Source organism: Thunnus albacares, chromosome 16 (assembly GCF_914725855.1).
Source record: "Thunnus albacares chromosome 16, fThuAlb1.1, whole genome shotgun sequence".
Lineage (NCBI taxonomy): Eukaryota > Metazoa > Chordata > Actinopteri > Scombriformes > Scombridae > Thunnus > Thunnus albacares.
Genome location: NC_058121.1, coordinates 3,488,740 through 3,506,598, shown reverse-complemented (window position 1 = coordinate 3,506,598; position 17,859 = coordinate 3,488,740). Strand labels below are relative to the sequence as shown.

The 17,859-nt window shown below is 39.0% G+C and overlaps 1 protein-coding gene across 4 annotated transcripts in view; it reads right to left on the bottom strand.

The window, feature by feature from the left end:
- Positions 1–17,859, bottom strand: part of LOC122999900 (heparan sulfate glucosamine 3-O-sulfotransferase 5) — a 127,677-nt gene that overhangs the window by 31,529 nt on the left and 78,289 nt on the right. For all 4 annotated transcript variants that reach the window (XM_044377261.1, XM_044377260.1, XM_044377259.1 and 1 more), the window contains one exon: positions 5,108–5,183. The gene's annotated coding sequence lies outside the window, so the exon portion shown is untranslated. The remainder of the gene's footprint in view (positions 1–5,107; positions 5,184–17,859) is intronic.

Below are 17,859 nucleotides of genomic sequence, written 5' to 3'. Positions count from 1 at the left end.
CTACTGTCCTGCAACCATAGTATAGTGGAGAGAAGGGAAGAGCTGATTGTTGGGGCTACATGTAACCTGCATGTAGCCCCAACTAAAAAACTACCAACTTTTTGGGGTTAAAGAACATTTAATCTATATATATTTCTATTTACAGTTGATATTCTCCTAAAAAGATGCAAGAACAGAACCTCAGTCAAAAATAAGAAAGTAAAGAAAACCACAAATACAACATTATCTATCAGAAAGCATCAAGCATCTACAAAGGAAACTAAAAATGGCTTTAGGTAGCGTTGGTGCATCAACAATACAGAGGCTTAAAAGGCATTCCTATTTATTTATACTACAATTGGACTGTTATGAAAAAGAAGATTAAGCAACAGAATTTTATCATAGTTGTTTGCAAGAATGATTAAAATGCATATTAATTGCTCACCCCTAAAAGCAAATCTACACCCTTGCATACAGCTTCACAATATTCATTTTAGATATACCACATCTAATTTTAATGAATTCTGGGATTTTGCAGAGGCAGCAAGTTATGTTATTGTCTACACTTTTGTTTAATGGTCCTCTACATATCTGAGTTTTTTCTCAGTATGTTTTCCAGACTCAAATCTTGTGGTAAAAAGTAAGGTGGCGAGAATTTAGCTGATAACATACCTTAAGATAATTCAAACCTACAAAGACTAGACATCCCACACATAATTGATTGTGGATCGTTTTAGTCTTGACACTCAGAATGGGGCACATACTGAACTGAGTAAACACAGAGGACAAGACTGGAACAAGAACCTCTTCATGGATTTGCAAGCTTTGTCTTGCAAATCCATGCTTAAGGCCCCTAAAAAGTTCAAACCTGAGGAATAAAAATCACTCTTTGATTGAACTGGCCATCACCTGAGAAACATGCAACCGGTGACGAGTGATCATACGCAGACAGCTTCATGTCAAGGGGTCACGAGCCAAAAATGTTGTAAATCATCTGTAGGTGATCCCTGCAATCCCGCAGTACATGTTCCTGGACTAAAGCAGAAATGAAAAGCACTGAAATGCACTGATGTCGACACCAACTTGGATCAATCAGTCGTGACGACCGAATCAGGACTATATTCATCCTAACAACCGCAGAGTGTGTCCCCACCTTAAAAGAGAATATCTTCATATGAACTAAAGACAAAGACATGTACCGTATAATACAGAATGTATCCATTTATATATTCGCTAGCTAGCACAGAAAAAACCTCTCTAGAAATATTTAAATTTTTCGTACTCTATCTTTAGTCACTGTGCAGAGCTGCCTGAGTAAGACTGAACTAAATCCCTGTGATCTTAAAAGGAAATGAAGAAAATTGATGGCTAGGCCTCCAATGTCTGTACTTCATGATGGATGACAGAGGAAGGAGGGGTGGCAGGTGATTTCTATGGCAGATCTGAAAATTTAAATTCCAGCCCCTTCAGAAGCAAGCTAAATTTGTGCTGACAGGTGATAATTTAAACAGAGTGGGACAGCTGGTTTCAGAGCTGTGCCTTACGTCGGAGTAGAAGTGTGTGTGTGTACATGTGCATTATCTTGAGTCCATATGTGTGCGCTTGTACACTGAAGCTTGTCACATTTTTCTTTCAATGAATTCCATCCGCTCACAACGTTTGACTTCATGCATATGCAGGCGAGTCAGCCTCAAAAGCCAGGAGCCAGTTAAGGTTTTTCCAGAGAACTCTCAGACTGTCTCATCCCCAGCAGGCTGCACACACACACACACACACACACACACACACACACACACACCTCCACAACTGCAGAGATGTCCTCTTCATTCAAGTGTCTCACTTCATCTATAAACCTGCAAAAACTTTCCCTGACTTCAAACTAAAGAGGGTTTAATGCATCGCTCCTGCAGAAAATTAATTTGATAAAAATGAATCATGTTCAGGAGGCACTGCTGTCATTGAAGTGCAGTGTACAGTGTAAAATTACTTTTTGCTAAGAGTGCATCGATCTGATCCTTTGCATCAGCATCAGGGCTGATACTGACTTTATCGAGCGAACATCGCAATCCACATTGAATACTGTTTTTGGTTGATTTCCATTCATTTACAGCTGTAAGTAAATGTACTGTAAATCTACTTCCTGCATGTGCTTCACAACAAAAGTGGAAGTGTTGATAATTACCTTGCGTTAGCTAACGTTACCAAAGATGTACTTTAGGTTTTTTTTAATGTTTCGACATTTCTGCACTTTTTGTGCAGAAATGGTTTCATTTTGAAACCTTGCATTGACACAATACATTTTATGCATATTTTGAATGACTGACTAATCAATATCATTATCTGCACAACAGTGGATTATGCTAATAAGTCGTATGAGTATGGTGATAATAATGTAGTGAAACCAAAGATATTTAAATTTTCCACAATGTGGACAATAAAGTTCCTAAATAACTAACTTACTATGTAATTATAATTTAATTATGAAAGACAAGATGATTTAACTAAACTGATAATGAGATTTTACAGTGTATATTTAACAAAACTTGATTAAGGAGGAAACGAGGACGGATATTATTAATAACGCTCTACAGGAGCAGCTATATTTTGCAAGAAAAAAAGACAGAACGCTGCACAGGTGAAGTGGTTTGGTGAAGAGATGTAGAAGTGTGTAATTAAGCTGAGGGAAGCCTCTTCCATGTACTTATTAACTGAAAACTCTGTTACAGGCCTTATATTATATTCTCCTGCACATAAATGCAATCGTAACAGTGAAATAGCCAGTTAAGATGTACTTCCTAAATGCCCATTTATTTGTGACCAACACTACAATAAATCCATGTGTGATTTATGAGTACAGTTTTTCAGGAACTAATGCACACAACATCACAAATATCATCAGTATATTAGTCAGCTGAAAGATGACTCATGTAGAATCAGCTAAAAAGGCTCAACCACACAAAATTACCTCTAAATATTACAGGGTCAACAAAGTTTTAATAGCAGAGTTAGGCGTCGCCCCCTGATTTGATTTATGGTTTTCGGCGTATATTTGCGTTGTTTACACATGCCAGCAGTCTTAATTTGGTGATATTTCAGAGTGGAACTGTCACTTCATTTCAGAATAAGCCTATAAAGCAGCGAAGGTGCTGACACATGAGAAGAGATATGAGCGGAAGGATTAATCATGTGCCACAGAACGTGTATAAGAGGGGACGTAGCTCGGCTAAGCTGGAGGGAAAGAGGCAGAGAGAGGGGGAGAGAGCCGCGACATAGGCACAGTGATGGATGAGCGCGGTGTGGATTTACTACTCTGCCTACCTACGCTCAACTCAACCCCCACCCAGCTGAGGTTGGTACTAAACTAACAACACGTGCCAGGCGAGGCAGCAGCAGGTCTCATCAGAAACCCAAGTGAGACAGCTAAACAGGAAAAACTCAAAAGCCAAGGTCAGGTAGGGAAGTACAGTCACCTACAGCGTGGCAGCCAGCAGAGCTGATACTAGATCAATATATCAGTCTGAGTTGTCCACCTCTAATATGATGTAGCTGCTTGGAATGTTCATGAACTTTCAACAAAGCACTAATTATCATTATTTATACAAATACAGTCCCATTAAAATCACTTTTGTAAATTGCACAAATGGGGATAACAGAACACACACATTCAGACAGTCGGACCATTGCAGGCAATGTGGCAAATCAGTGGACTGTTGGATTGTTATTTGGATTAAAAGCAGGGCTGCAACCAACTAACGATTATTTTCATCACTGATGAATCTGCTGATTATATTTTTGAGTAATTGGTTAATTGTTTGGTCAATAAAATATCTGAAAATTATGAAAAATACTCATCACAATTTCGTAAAGACCCAAGTGACATCTTCAAGTGTTTTGTCCAACCAACAGTGAAAACCCCCAATAGCTATATGAAGTTTGCAATTACATAAAACAGAAAAAGAAGACAGTTGGACCAACTGGAACTGGGAAATGTTTGGTATTTTTTCTTGAAAAATGATTAATCTATCTTCTGTTGATTGCTTAATAAAACTAATAACTAATAAATTATTACTAATAAACTCTTGTTAAAAGGATTTTTGCACCAATATGATCAAGCACTTGGATTTGTCAGATATTTAATTTTACCAGAAACAGACATTCGCATGTGTTATTTCCTTTACAAACACTTTCTCAACTGAATCTTCAAAAATGTTTGAAAATGTATTATATCATGATAAAACTATGTAAAATCTATATACAACGAGAGAAAATGTGGGCGTTACCAAATTCCACCAGAAAGCACCTCACTGATGCTGTTTAATAGTCAGACAAGCACACTGAGGCCTTAATACCAAAAGAGAGTTATATATATACGTATATAACTGTGGTTCTATGAGTAGAGGGTATGCATGGGATGTGTAGTCGCTACACTCACTCACACTTGAGTGGCAAAAACTGACCAGTCAGCATCTGCCACCCTGCATTCATATGGGAGAGTAAGCAAAAAAAAAAAGACACTCGTCAAACCTGAAAAGTGGTAAAGAACTGTTGTGCAAACAGATTCAGAGAGAATTCTGGCAAAAGTTACCATCAACTGCCAAAGATTCAAGTAAAGAGACTCAGTGTGAATGGATACTTTTCTTTGAATACTTTGATCAGACTGACGAATCCCACATTAAAATAAAACCAGATGTCTATACGCCATCAGAATTAGTTCCTGTGTTCATCTGGCAGCAACATCAACTACAGTTCCCATCCAAATCCTTCACAATCAGCTACATGAACTAAAAAACCTTGCATACCAAGTCCAGTTTAATTATACAGAGTACTACAGTTGTATAATGGCTTCTGTTTCTCTAGAGAAGCGTTCTGAAGTATGAACAGAGGTCAAATAAGAAAAGTCAAATAAAACAGTGTTCTGGCATTATGGGGAATGAAGGATTCAGCATTTTTGGGGGTTTGACCTGCAGTAGGGAAAAGTCCATTTCTAGCCATCATACTGATCATTGTCGATTTGGAGCTGCTTTACTTTTTGAAGTTTGCTGATGATATTACTTCTGTCATAACAGACATAGTGAGTGTGTCTGGAGGGGGGTGTGGTATTGTGTGAGAATGAGAGTTCAATACATACCCTCTATTCCTCATGACTGCCAGAGGTGGTGTTTTGCACCTGGATACTTCTTTATGCACACACACAGATCCAGTATCTGTAATACAGAGAGTGAAATTCAGACTTTGACAAGCACTATCTTTAAATCTAGTCTACACAGAACAAAACAGACTTTGGTGAAGAGTACACTGAACAGAACAGAACAGAATTCTGAATTACAAACCATCACAGCATGGAAATATCTGAACAAACCCACTGAGCTCCCAGCCTGGGGAAAGGCTTATCCAGTTTCTAGTTTGCATGACAAATGGGATGCAGCGCCTGGCGTCCAGTCGGGAGACTGCGTGCTACGTTAAAATACACCCACATATGAGAATAAAACACAACTCATCGGTGTAAAATTGTTCCTCTCCTCAGTTAATTAAAACCAGCCCACCAAGTGTGCAGACTCTCTGGGATAGAGAGGAGTTTTACATTTCAAAGTCAGAAACCTGTTATGTAAACAGAGACCACCACTGTGCAGAAACTTCACATGAAAAACACTGTCCTCAAAGAACTGTCTCACAGAACAGGTGCATAAAGTTTTCTCTGGGTTTGGTTTGTGATAGTAGATACTGCTGTGTCATGAAGGAAAGTGAGAATGTATCTTAAACGTACTGCTGCAAGGAGCAAAGCACTAGTATTGCATAGTTTAGAAGGTTAACTCCCACTGGACTCAATGATGCTAAAAATGTCCGTCCTAATGGAAATGCACATACTGTGCACTTTGGAGGAAAGAATCAACCAACAGACATGCTACAGAGGAAGGAACAGCATCCTTTAAATGGGTGGGCCAAAATTATTGTCTGGTATTAGCTTTTCATAAATTTATCTGTATCAGCTTATATCTCAGTCAAAAAAATAACAAGAAATGTAAGTACAGAAATGCTACTGTTATGTTTAAGGTAATATAGAAAAAGACTGTAAAACGTCCTGCTCAATACATATGTTGGTCACAATTGTTTAACGTTGTAATAATATTAAACTGCATGTTTTTCTCATTGCTAGTTGCGGCCGACGGTTGCGTGCAGGCTCCTCTGCAAGCCTTAGTGACCTACAGTTAACCAACTAACAGCAGGCTAGGTCGCTAATTAGCTAGTCAGCTACAGCACATGAAACAGCTTAAAAACATATCTGTAAATGTCATTCTGGTTTGTTTAGATGCTGGTGTTTCCTTACTGTTAAATACCACTGCTAACAACACTCTGTGCCCATGACTTATAAGCTACAGTTTCCAGCGCAAGTTTGAATACTTTGTCTCATGTTCTCTTGCCGAGGGTCAGCCTGCCAGCTGCTGTCAATCAAACGCAGATACCCACACACCCCTACGGAGGCTGAGAGAAAGAGGAACATTTCTGATATTTCCCTAAAAATCTTTTTCTTCCTTTTTATTTGAAAGTAATAGACAATATATATAAAATACTTTCATTTTTGACCGCACAAAAGGGGTGACTGTGATTTCAGTTGGACTTTAAGAGTAACTACACCCAAATAACCATTTTTTGAGTAATACACTTGTTGTCTCAGATAGAATTAAAAAAAAAAAATTACATACAGTATGTGTCTGTCGAACTACTTACTTAAAAAAGCAGGCCCACTCAATGCACCAACTGAAGGATCAAACAAACTGTTCATTCTTAAATGTGTGTACAAAAAAGATTGTACTAAAAGATGTCATAGTGAAAAAATAAAAAAAACATTTTATATTCAATACTTTTAATAACTGTTGTTTTCCATGTGTTATTTATTTCTGAGTGGGTTTTGTCTAGGCTCTGATCTATGGTTTCACAGACATCGGAGGAGGGACGCTGTGGGACATATAAAAGAGATTTGGTGTAGTCACACACTATAAGGCCACGCCTCACACAGATGTTTATAATACTTATCCTTTAAGTGAACAAATATATGGGATCCTCATAAAAATGTCTGTCATGTATATGTTAAAATTAATATCATACCATTATTAGATTTTTTAAAATCTTTTCTGATTCTCTGCTTTAAATCTGGCTATTAGTTATCCCATCCAGGGTTATTTAGTGGAGCGATACCCAATTATGAGAATATTATATCAATTTTGAAGTCAAGGCACATAGTAATCAATAAGAATTATATTGCGCTTCAGTTCATTTCCTCTCACCTCAAACAGCACCAGGAGGGAGCTTCTAGGATATGTTTTGATTACAGTGCTGAAGGCTAACCCAGAAGGTCAGGGGCCATAGGGTCACATCCCAAAGGCAGAAGGAGCCAAAGGGAAGGTGCAGCACTTTAATCCCGTAAAAGTGTGACTGCACAAAGAGGAAATCCAGTATATCACATATGATAGGGTCATGCATACAGCAGCGAACCCCTTGCTGTTCCCTGGTATCAGTGCCACAGAGTGGAGATTAGCGCTCCTGTAGGACAACAGACTCTGCCAATCATGACCATGCTTACACATTGCAGTGACAGGAATGTGTTTGCCAAGCCTTGCAGAACAAATATTCATTTAATTTATGCAAATATGCACAAGAGTAGATTCATTTTAATTATTAAAATGAGACAGCTCTGTGTGCAACAGATTGTTGTGGTGAATCGGCTGCGTCTACACCTCCTCTCTAATTATTAACAGCAACGTTGTACTTGGATGAAACAGAACAGAAGTCAGCGAGGAGAGCAGGATTCCCACTGGCTGACACACAATGTGAGGCAAAAGGAGATAATACACTTTTCTACACTCTCTGATACGGTGTTGATTTCTGTATATCTCTCTCTGCCTGTCTCTCTCTCTTTTTCCCTCATACCTTCTGTTTCTCTCCATCTTAAACTGCCTTGCTGTATCTTAACTGAATGTGGTGCACAGACAAGCTTTAACTTAAAGGATAATTCTTCTTTGTGACAACTTAAGTCTTATTTTCATACATCTGGCCATTATTGAGACTTAGGAGCACAGTGACATCACTAAACAGAAGGCACACGGGTCAGGAAACAGTAGTGGTCAGACTGGTTTTAAAGCTGCACTACAATAAATATTTTATAATAACAATGGCTTAAATAACTATGCAATGTGAAAAGTGTCACTCATAGTGAAGACGCCACAAAAAATGATCATCTGACTTTACACTTCCTCTCAGCTTTACGTAGCATTTTAGTGTCTTTCAGCACATTGGTTTGGTTTATTGTTTGGTTCAGTGTCTCATCAGCCTCATTTCCAGCTGCAGCAGCTTTTATAATGAAAAAGACTGATAAATCCACTGTATGCTCAACATAATAAAGTTCAACGACTTGTTTCAGTGAACCAAACCCCCCAGAATTATGAATGCCACTTTAAACTTATCATGATTGTGTTTGCACATAGTTTCCTGAGCAATTAGGGATTAATGCCAGTTTTGCCAAGAGTTTTGGGTGTGTTAACTTTCAGTTTCACCTTCATTTGGTTTAATCTGATTAAACTTTTGGCTTGTTTATATCCTGTAGGATCATCCGAATGCTTGTTATTGGCCCGTTATACTTTGTTGTAGCAATGTCAGTAAAAGTCAATTTTCAGTCCATATCACACTTGTATACATTGCATATTGAACCAAGATTGGCTCCAAACTAGTTGTGATGTCCTGCTCATAGGTTGACACTTTAAACTGAGATTTAAGGTGAGCACAGAAAAACTTTCTCCCTTCAGCAGATGAATATGAAAACAGTCTTCTACTGTGAAACTCTGTGCCAAATCTTACCAAATCTTAACTTTAGTGATGGTACATTGGAAAAGGCATTGAAAAACAATGACTCTTGTTGTTTAATTTTGGAGGATACTGAAATAAAGTGGACTTAAGCACTTAAGTGATAAATATGTCCTATAAACCTCTGCGCTTCCCCTCTTTCTCTTTTAATCTGAGTGTCTCGTGTTCCTTGGAAACTTTCTCCAAAGTTTTAGCATCACTGATTCAGAGGTACCAAGGATGATGGAGGGAGTGGGTGAGAGAGACAGAAATACAGTTTGAGAAAGGAGAGAGAGAAGAAGAGTTCTATCACTGCACTGTGGATGAATGCTCAGTGCACTGATGGACTTTCACTCTACTGCTCATGAAACATGCTTACTTTTAAAAAAATCCATGCCTGCTATTACCACAAGAGGTATTAGCAAGATTAATTGGATGCATATATCCCAGCTGCACGATGGCACTTTATTTAGAAGCTTTGTTTAATGGAACCTATTGTGCGATCTGCCAACAGGGATCTTGCAATATAAAACAAGGCTCCCTGTAGTGAAAATATGAAACTTTTATTAGATGCAATCATTTCCAGCAATGGAGAAACTATCCTGAGAATGCAGTTTACAAAATTACCTACTGCTTCACACTGAAATAGCTGAACCATCTAGATGAATTACCCCTGAGGGTTTTAGCTGGTCAAATGAAACAGAAGAGAGTTCTTGCATACTTTTGTGCTCTGGTCAAACTCCCCTTTCTGCCTTTCTTTTCCTTAAGTCTAATTCTCCACTTGAGAGTTCACCCTCCGCAGCATTTAGCAGCAGTTTGTACCTGCTGTACTGACAATTGGCACAAAGTGCCTTATAGAGCTAAGTTGTCTGCTACTATAGGTGGTTTATTAAGGTACAGATAATTAGCCTGGAAATGAATGTCTTTTGGCAAGAGACAGAGCCCAGACCTGCTTAAATAAGAGTTTCTAGAAATGTAGATGTGCAATAAATAGATTTAAAACATGAATCTTTGTACCTTGGCTGCCCCAAGTAACAGTGATAGCTAATTTAAAAGCTTAGAAATAATGTGACATGATGTTACTTGGCATCAGCAAACTGTGCAAAGAATACACATATTTACCACCCAGACCACTTTAAATCAAAGGTTAAGAAGATTAATACTGGTGAGTGTGTCTCTTAATTTTGGGCAAGGGTTAGGTGTTCCTAATAAAGTGCTCAGTGAGTGTAATTCTTCTATGCACAGTTGTTTATTCTTGGCCTACAATGTACATACATATACACCAACAATATATGGTAATGAAAATCTAAGCTCAAACATACTCAGAAATCGTTCTGAGGTTTTATCTGTATCTCATGGTCTTTATTCAGCAAATGGAGCTGGTTCAAATGTCATCACGTGTCCTTAAGGAGTCAGTATGCTTCAAACACATGTTGGATCATTGAACGATGTATGACGCCCTTCCCCACTCCAAACCCCACCCAGCACTTTTCTGACTTCATAATAGGACAGACTGCGTTCAACAAGTTTCGCACACTTTTGTTTTCATTCATGTTAAGGTGACACTTTGTACAATCTATGTCATCTGAAGAATACTGAACCCTTTACCAACCTGACTACTTTAATCCAGATGTACCAAAGACTAAACCTTTGTCATCTATGCATGGATTTCATAATATACTGTATGATGAAGAAAACCTAAGCTCAAACGTCTATTTACTAATCATTCTAGGGTTTGAACTGCATTATGTCTTTATTCAGCAAATGGCTTAGGTGTTATCATGTGACCTTCAAATGCTTGTTAGATGATTTAACAGTGTACACCACCCTCCCCATCCCACACCTTTCTGACGTTGGAATAGGACAAATTGTGGCCAACAAGTTTTAAAAAGTATGAAGAATTTTGTCTTCAGACATGTTCAGACAACACTTTATACTAACTAGGTTATTTGAAGCATACTGAACCCTTTACCAACCTGACACACTGAAAATCTAATACTGGTGAGTCCACCTTTTGTCCTCTGTACATGGATATTCATTCTAGTCCTTTGGGAACAGTACATGCTGAAGAGAATCAAAGGTCCACTTACTAATGATTCAGAGCTTTTAACCACATCTCAGAGTCTTCATTCAGCAAGCGTAGCTCAACACATGAACTAAATGCATACTGTTGTCATGTGTCACCCGACACATCAACAGTATAAACCCACACATCAGGTTTACTAGTGAACAGAAACATGATGGTAAGATGATGTGTCCAGGAAACCCACTCACACACCAATATCTTCATTTAACTCCAACCACCACTTACAACATCAAAGATCAATGAAAACCCTCCTACACAGAGCAGAACATCTTGTCAGTGAGGAGGAGGATAGAACCAGGGAGGTGCACCAAGTCTGGGAGTCACTCAATGCCAACAGCTATAAGAAATGGTTTAAGACAATGGAGTGGTGTGTGGTCATTGACCAGGAGTCAGTGGATAGCTGGAGAGAGATTCATTCACATGCAATGCCAAAGACATTCCTTCAGTTGTGATTTCCCCAAAATATGTACATGAATGTGATTCTACATATCTGGGAATAGTACTGTTATAATGCTAATAGAAACCTCCTATACTGAGAAAAAAACACTACTTTAAAATTGGAGTGGACAAAGACGCACTGTATATTTAATCTCATAAAATTACTCATATGTTCCAAGGGAAATAATAACTCTAAAATATAGGATTGTAAGTGGGCAAATTCTGTCCCCAAAGTACTTGAAAGTTTACTTTATAAAGTCATTCAGCTTTCTGGAGTCAAAGTCTATCTGAAGAACGCCCAAAACAATCCCCTGTGTTAATGCGGCTATGATGTCCCCTGCTGCTCTCCTAGTTGTGTTTGTTAATTAGTTTGCATGTCTTTTGTGGGGCTAAAGCAGTCAAATAATTAACAATGACAAATAGCTTTCGTGTCCACTAGCTCTTATCCCACCTCTACAGCTGTGGGGATCTCAGTCTTGAGCAACCTGTTTTTATCAGGCCACAGGAGCCAAACCAAAACTGCTAATGCGTTAATTTATAACATAACCTGGCATCGGGCCGAGACAGCCACGCACAGAGAGAAAGAGCAAAAGAGAGAGAGAGAAAGAGAGAGAGAGAGGGAGATTGGTGGATGGGTGAAAAACTGCAGTGTCACCACATGAGTCCACTTTTAGCCCTCTTGCATCAAGTTACTGTGTATGTGCTGATACAGCCCCGGGAAACAGATGTCCTTGTGTGCCGGATCGTAATTATTAATGGGTGAGACTTGCTGGTTTCATCAAAGCCCGAGCTGCACGGCGCCACATGCAGGAGCTTGATCTCTCAGTGACAGACGGGAAGGAGGGGGGGCTTTATTTGAGAGCAGGTGGACACAGGAAAGTTTAGGGGAGAAAGAAATAGAGGGAGGACATGATAAAAGCGTCAAACCAAATGCATCAGTTAGCTAAATGAACCACTACAACTAGAGCTAGAAAACAAACTGAATTAATCCAATTACTGACATCATGAATCTCTAACTGATCTAAATTTACTTTAATTGTAGTTTTAAAAAAATTGTCTGAATTTTACAAAACTGAACAGTGAATATCCACCACAAACATTGATATCTAACCAGAAGTTCAACCAACCAGTTGGCCAAAAGTCCAGTCCAGATCTGTCCAGACCGATCTATATTTGCATATGAGCAACGGATCAAATGCCTAAGTGTAACGTTAACGATGTCGCTTCTACACTTCCCCTCAGCTCTGTTTTGATTCACTCTCACCAATGTCGTTTTTAACCGCAGCAGGCAGCTATTTTAAGCAAAAAAGCTCTGATAAACCCATTGTACACTACCTGCCCAGCACCAAACAGCAGACAGACAAAGTTAGCAACTAGCTGGTGAGCATAGAGACACAACTGTAGCAGCAAAAGAGAGGTATTTTTCCAAGCAGTTTTTGTAGAAAACAGAGCTAGGACAGTGAATATTGGGCTTGCATTAATCAGGGGGCCAGAAACATGATTACAAATGAATGCTAATGTTGCTCTGTGTCTGCTGGATGTGTATATCGGCAACTGTTTGCTAACACCATATCAACTTTTTAAGGTATAGCAATATGTCCGTGTTGTGTTTACAGCTTGCCCCCAAGTGGCCATAAAATCCATTAAATATCTATTAAGTCCAGTCCAGAGGTCCCGAATCTTTAAAGTATAAAGCTTCATTTATACTTCTGCATTAAGGCTTTACGATGTACTTCGAAGATGAGCGCCTCTTAAAAACTTTAACTACACGTCGGGGCTACAGCAGCTAAGGAGATACCACGTGGGTTCGCAAGATCTATGATTGGCTGCATGTCTGATGCCAGTGGAGATTGTTGGGAGTTGTCTTTTAAGACTTTTCAGTAACACACATTTAACAAAGTAATCTCCGCTGCAAACCTTCTGCTCACCGTGATCGCAACTCTATGAATAAATGTACGTAAACAATGTGATTACACCGTAGTAGTCTCCTAGTCAGTGAGGAGACAAGGCGAAATACCCAGTGATGGTTGGGATGTTTGGAGGTGTACGCCTTTTCTTGGAAGCCAGCCAGCGCTGAGCTTGGTTAAGACCGTCAAGCAGAAGGAAGCTACACTGTCAGAACATCAAGAGTGATGATAAAACAGTAAGACATGTCAGAAAAGCAGAGCTAAATGTGCAACAGACAAAACACAGGAGACCTCAACGTTGAATTTTTAGTAAACACCTGTGGGGTCTTTACAGATGCCTCTTCCCTCTGCATCAGGCTAGATGCCATTTTAAGGTGGACAAGATGAGCGACAAGTGTCAGGGAGGGAACTTGTGTAACTAAGTTTGAGGAAGGGCAAACAATCCTGCATTTGGGTGAAAAACTGCATATTGTATCTTAAAAGAGAAACATTATCACCTCACACTGTGGATGCCTATATGTATATATGAAAGTTCAACTTGCATGTATATATGCTTGTATGTATGTAAAGGATCATTTTGAGGAGACTTGATGTACCCTGGACAATTATTTTCTAAATCATATCACAGCTCCATACTTCATTACAGTTTCTCAGACTTGGTGTTGGGACCCCACATGGTTTTCTGTTATTATTTTTTATTAAAGAGTAAGTTAAATAATATTTGTGTCATCAATTTGGACCTATACCCATTCTCTTTAACAGAATAACTAACAGAATAATTAACAGAATATAAAAATACAAATTCAAGTGGTAAATTGACAAACCTCTCATTTCTGTTATGAGAATTGTGGGACCTGAAACAAGGACAGAAAAGATTGGGAACCCCTGGTTTAGTGACTATACTCCATATGAGGCTACTGGGGTCAATGGTGCCAAAGCCTCACATGGGCCCTTTCACACAGAAACATGTTGCTCAGGTGAAATGCTTTTCATCCACATATATTTCAATGGAACAATGTCTGTATTTCCGTCTACTGTTTTTGCCGTTAGTCACAATGTCTACAAGTGTTTTTAGTGCGCCTAGCACCAGCTGTTGCCTTACTTGTCACTAGGATGTTCCCAGGCCAGATGGGATCTGTAATCCATACAGCATGTTCTTGATGTTCCCAAGGGTCTTTTCCCAATACCACTATGCCAGTATCCTATCCTCAACTCCTCAGAAGAGCAGCAATTTTATCACACTCTGCTCCTCAGCTCATACATGTCTGTATGATGTATTTGGCATGTTCTTCAGTTGTTAAATGACGCGCATCAAATGATGTGATGCTGTGCAACGTGGCTGATGTGTGATGCACTTCAGGGTTTTGGTCACTAAAGCTCATCTGATCAGTCCATAGGATGAGCATTTGAATATAGATCGACCAATAAATCAAGAGCTTCACCCTAAGGCTTGGTACCCTCTTCATCAACACCCTCATCAGTACAACACCCTCATCACTGATCAAAAAGACTGATCTGAAAAATATTTGTGTGCTTTAACTGAACATCAGCAGTGATAAGCAGTCAAGCTCAGCTGAGACATTACTGAAATAAAGTTCCTCGAGCCTCCCATGTTGCTGGCAGTTAAGAAAGATTTGAATATTTAGTAATGATTACATCAGTTAACTGCCATGCTGGCGCCCACATAGCAAGTAATGATGCCTCAAGTCAGTCAGTCTTAATATGTCTGTGAAACAGGTAGCATAAATTGCAATAACTGTTAAAAAACTAGCAGCTTCTTAAAGTATTAATTCCCTCTTCACATAATTGGATAGGACACCAAGGTGGCTGGCAATATTTTTTATGGGACTGACCTGTCAGGGGTGCAGATTGTCTTTTGAGGCAGAGTGATGGTTGAGTGCAAAGTGACAGTGAATCTCGGAAATTGGACTCCTTAGAACATTATTTGCCATAAATTACCAGGAGGATCTCTGCTCAAGGTCAGCCTTCAAGCAAAGTGACAGCCGTCAAGCAAAGCTGAGTCTAGCTCACCATCATCAGTTGAGGCTTCATCAAGAAAACACCCTCCAAGTTTATCAGCTTGTCCCGGTGTCCTGCCACCCGCCAGCTGAGAGGGGAGCATGCCCCAGCCACATGTTAGGGCCTTTTAAAGCTGGGCCAGTAAAAGATGGTCAGTCTCCAACCAGAATTGTAGAAAACTCATAACTGAAGACAGCCAAAGCCAATTACTTGGCAGCTTCCATAAAGAATTAAAAGGTTGAACCTTGGGATTGATTTACACTTGTGTGGCGCCTGGTGAAAGGTGTAGCTGGGTTTACTGATCCCTTATGAGCTAGCAGTCCATCTACTGTATAGATTTAGCAAAGGCAATCCACTTTAATTCAGATGTTGATTAGAAAGGATTTGTAAGCAGCATTTGAAGACGACGGTGGAATCATGAAAAATAGGGTTCGACAAATACTATCAACATTATTCTAGTTTATTAGCTAAAATCAGTGAGGTGTTGATAAAAGGCTGCTAATCCAATCCAATCCACTGTAGTTTTATAAGTGCCCTGTAACAGAGGTGAATGCATGGAATATCTTTTACAAGCTGTTTCCATCAGGTATATGTCACCATTGATCAGGGAGACTGGTCTACAGGGGATTAGCCAACTCTGATCGTCCAATCTGATTCATGGAGCAGAAAATATGAGCAGTTGTTAACCACAAAGCTGTGTGTTGCTCTGGTAGGGCTTTCATCTGCTGCCACTGAATGAGTCAGACACTGTACCATATAGATGCCATTTATGTATTCGCATAACATTCACTTGAAAGAGCATTCTTGTTGAAGGTCAAGAGGCCATGGTTGTTTAGCATATTCAATGCTGCTGAACTGACCCTGATCACGGGTTGTTAAGCCAATGTATGTATACAAATGTGCTGCAAGGATTTAAAAAAAAAAAAGCCTCTTTTAAAAATGTGTGCATCGATTTCCTGCCTTCCAGGTACCCCCTGGTTTTAGTTCATTTCAGGATGATCATCAACATACAGAGAATTTCTTAATATAAGTAATCTATGCTTTGTTGCCTTTATTTTTGTGTCATAGTTACATTAGAGTTGCATGCTAAAGCAGATATGAGCAGAAACTCTTTTGAAACTCTTCCTGTTGATGTGTCCAAGGATTCTTATACATCTGAGATAGCAGACTCGACTGCATAACAGCAACCTTTGCATAAAAGGACAAAATTCAGATGAATCTTTCCATGACCCCAGTCTTTTCTTATTGTTTTACTTCTGGGTTTGAGTGGACAAACCACTATCCATTCTTGGACATCAGAGCATAACTGAATGCACCACAGTCCCTGCTTTAGACTAAACCAGGCTTACTACATGACAAAAATGTAGTTTTGATTCATAAAAGTAGCAGTGATGCAAGTCTGTGCAAGGTGATTTCCATATTGGAATGAATTGAAATCAGAGGTGAACTAAAAGGGATTAAGCTAACAACATGCTTTACAATATGGCTGACAGGAATGCAAAGTAAACACAATTGTAGTTAATGGGCTAAAACAGAACCTTTGAGATAATACATCTACATATATTTATGCATCAAGCCTGTGTAGGTGTATTTTTTTTAATCCTGTCTAAATTTTGACACATTTGGAAGCTCATCCAGTCCTGTTTTTACAGTATGAAAAATATACTGAAAATGAGTTTTAGGTTCAAAGTTGTCAAACCAGAAATCAGACTCTAACTAGTACAGAATACAGCTGTTAGACTTTTAACAACAACAGGAAAAAAAAATCATGTTACTCAGATTTTAGCATCACCACACTGGTTGCCTGCTAATTTTAGGGATTGATTTTAAGATTTTATTGATAATTTGTAAAGTTTTTCACAGCCAGGCTCCAGATTATATTTCAGAGTTGATCTCCAATTACCAACTTGTGCGCAAATCATGTCTCAAAACCAAGTTCTACTGATTACCAGATAACCAGTATTTTTTCATGTCTTTCTCATTACATTTTAACCAATTTGTCTGTTTTACTGGTTTTATTGTTTGTTTTGTATACAGCACTTTATAACGTTGATTTTGAGAGGTGATATATGATTTATTTTCATTATGTTATTATATGTCTGTTGAAGGTATACAACAATCTGAAATAACATTACAGCTGTATTTGTACTGACTTTGGCGAAAGCATCTGTCTCAGTCACAGCAATTGATGGTGATTGAGAAGAACACTCAGATACCATATAATTTCTCAATATTGGTAGAGTTTTTTGGTAAGAACTATATACAAACCACAATGATAATGATTTATAATCTTCTAAACAGGAGCTAGTGAACTCTCTTCCTGGTGAAAGCTACACTGACCCATATCTGACCTTACACCTCTTGTCCTTTTTTTTTTCTTATCTTTGTAGTGAAGCTGGTTGTGTCAACCTTAGCATGCTGTGTGTAGTTTCCTGACATCACACTACATGATGCGACCTCTTGCCGATGTGCTGAGCTGCTAGCATTCCAGACTGCCTCGTGCAGCTTTAATGAAAAATGTAATCCCTCGCTATCTCAGACGCCACCGTTACATTTGCCCAGACAGTCCGTCAGACTTGGGTGTCATGCGTATTC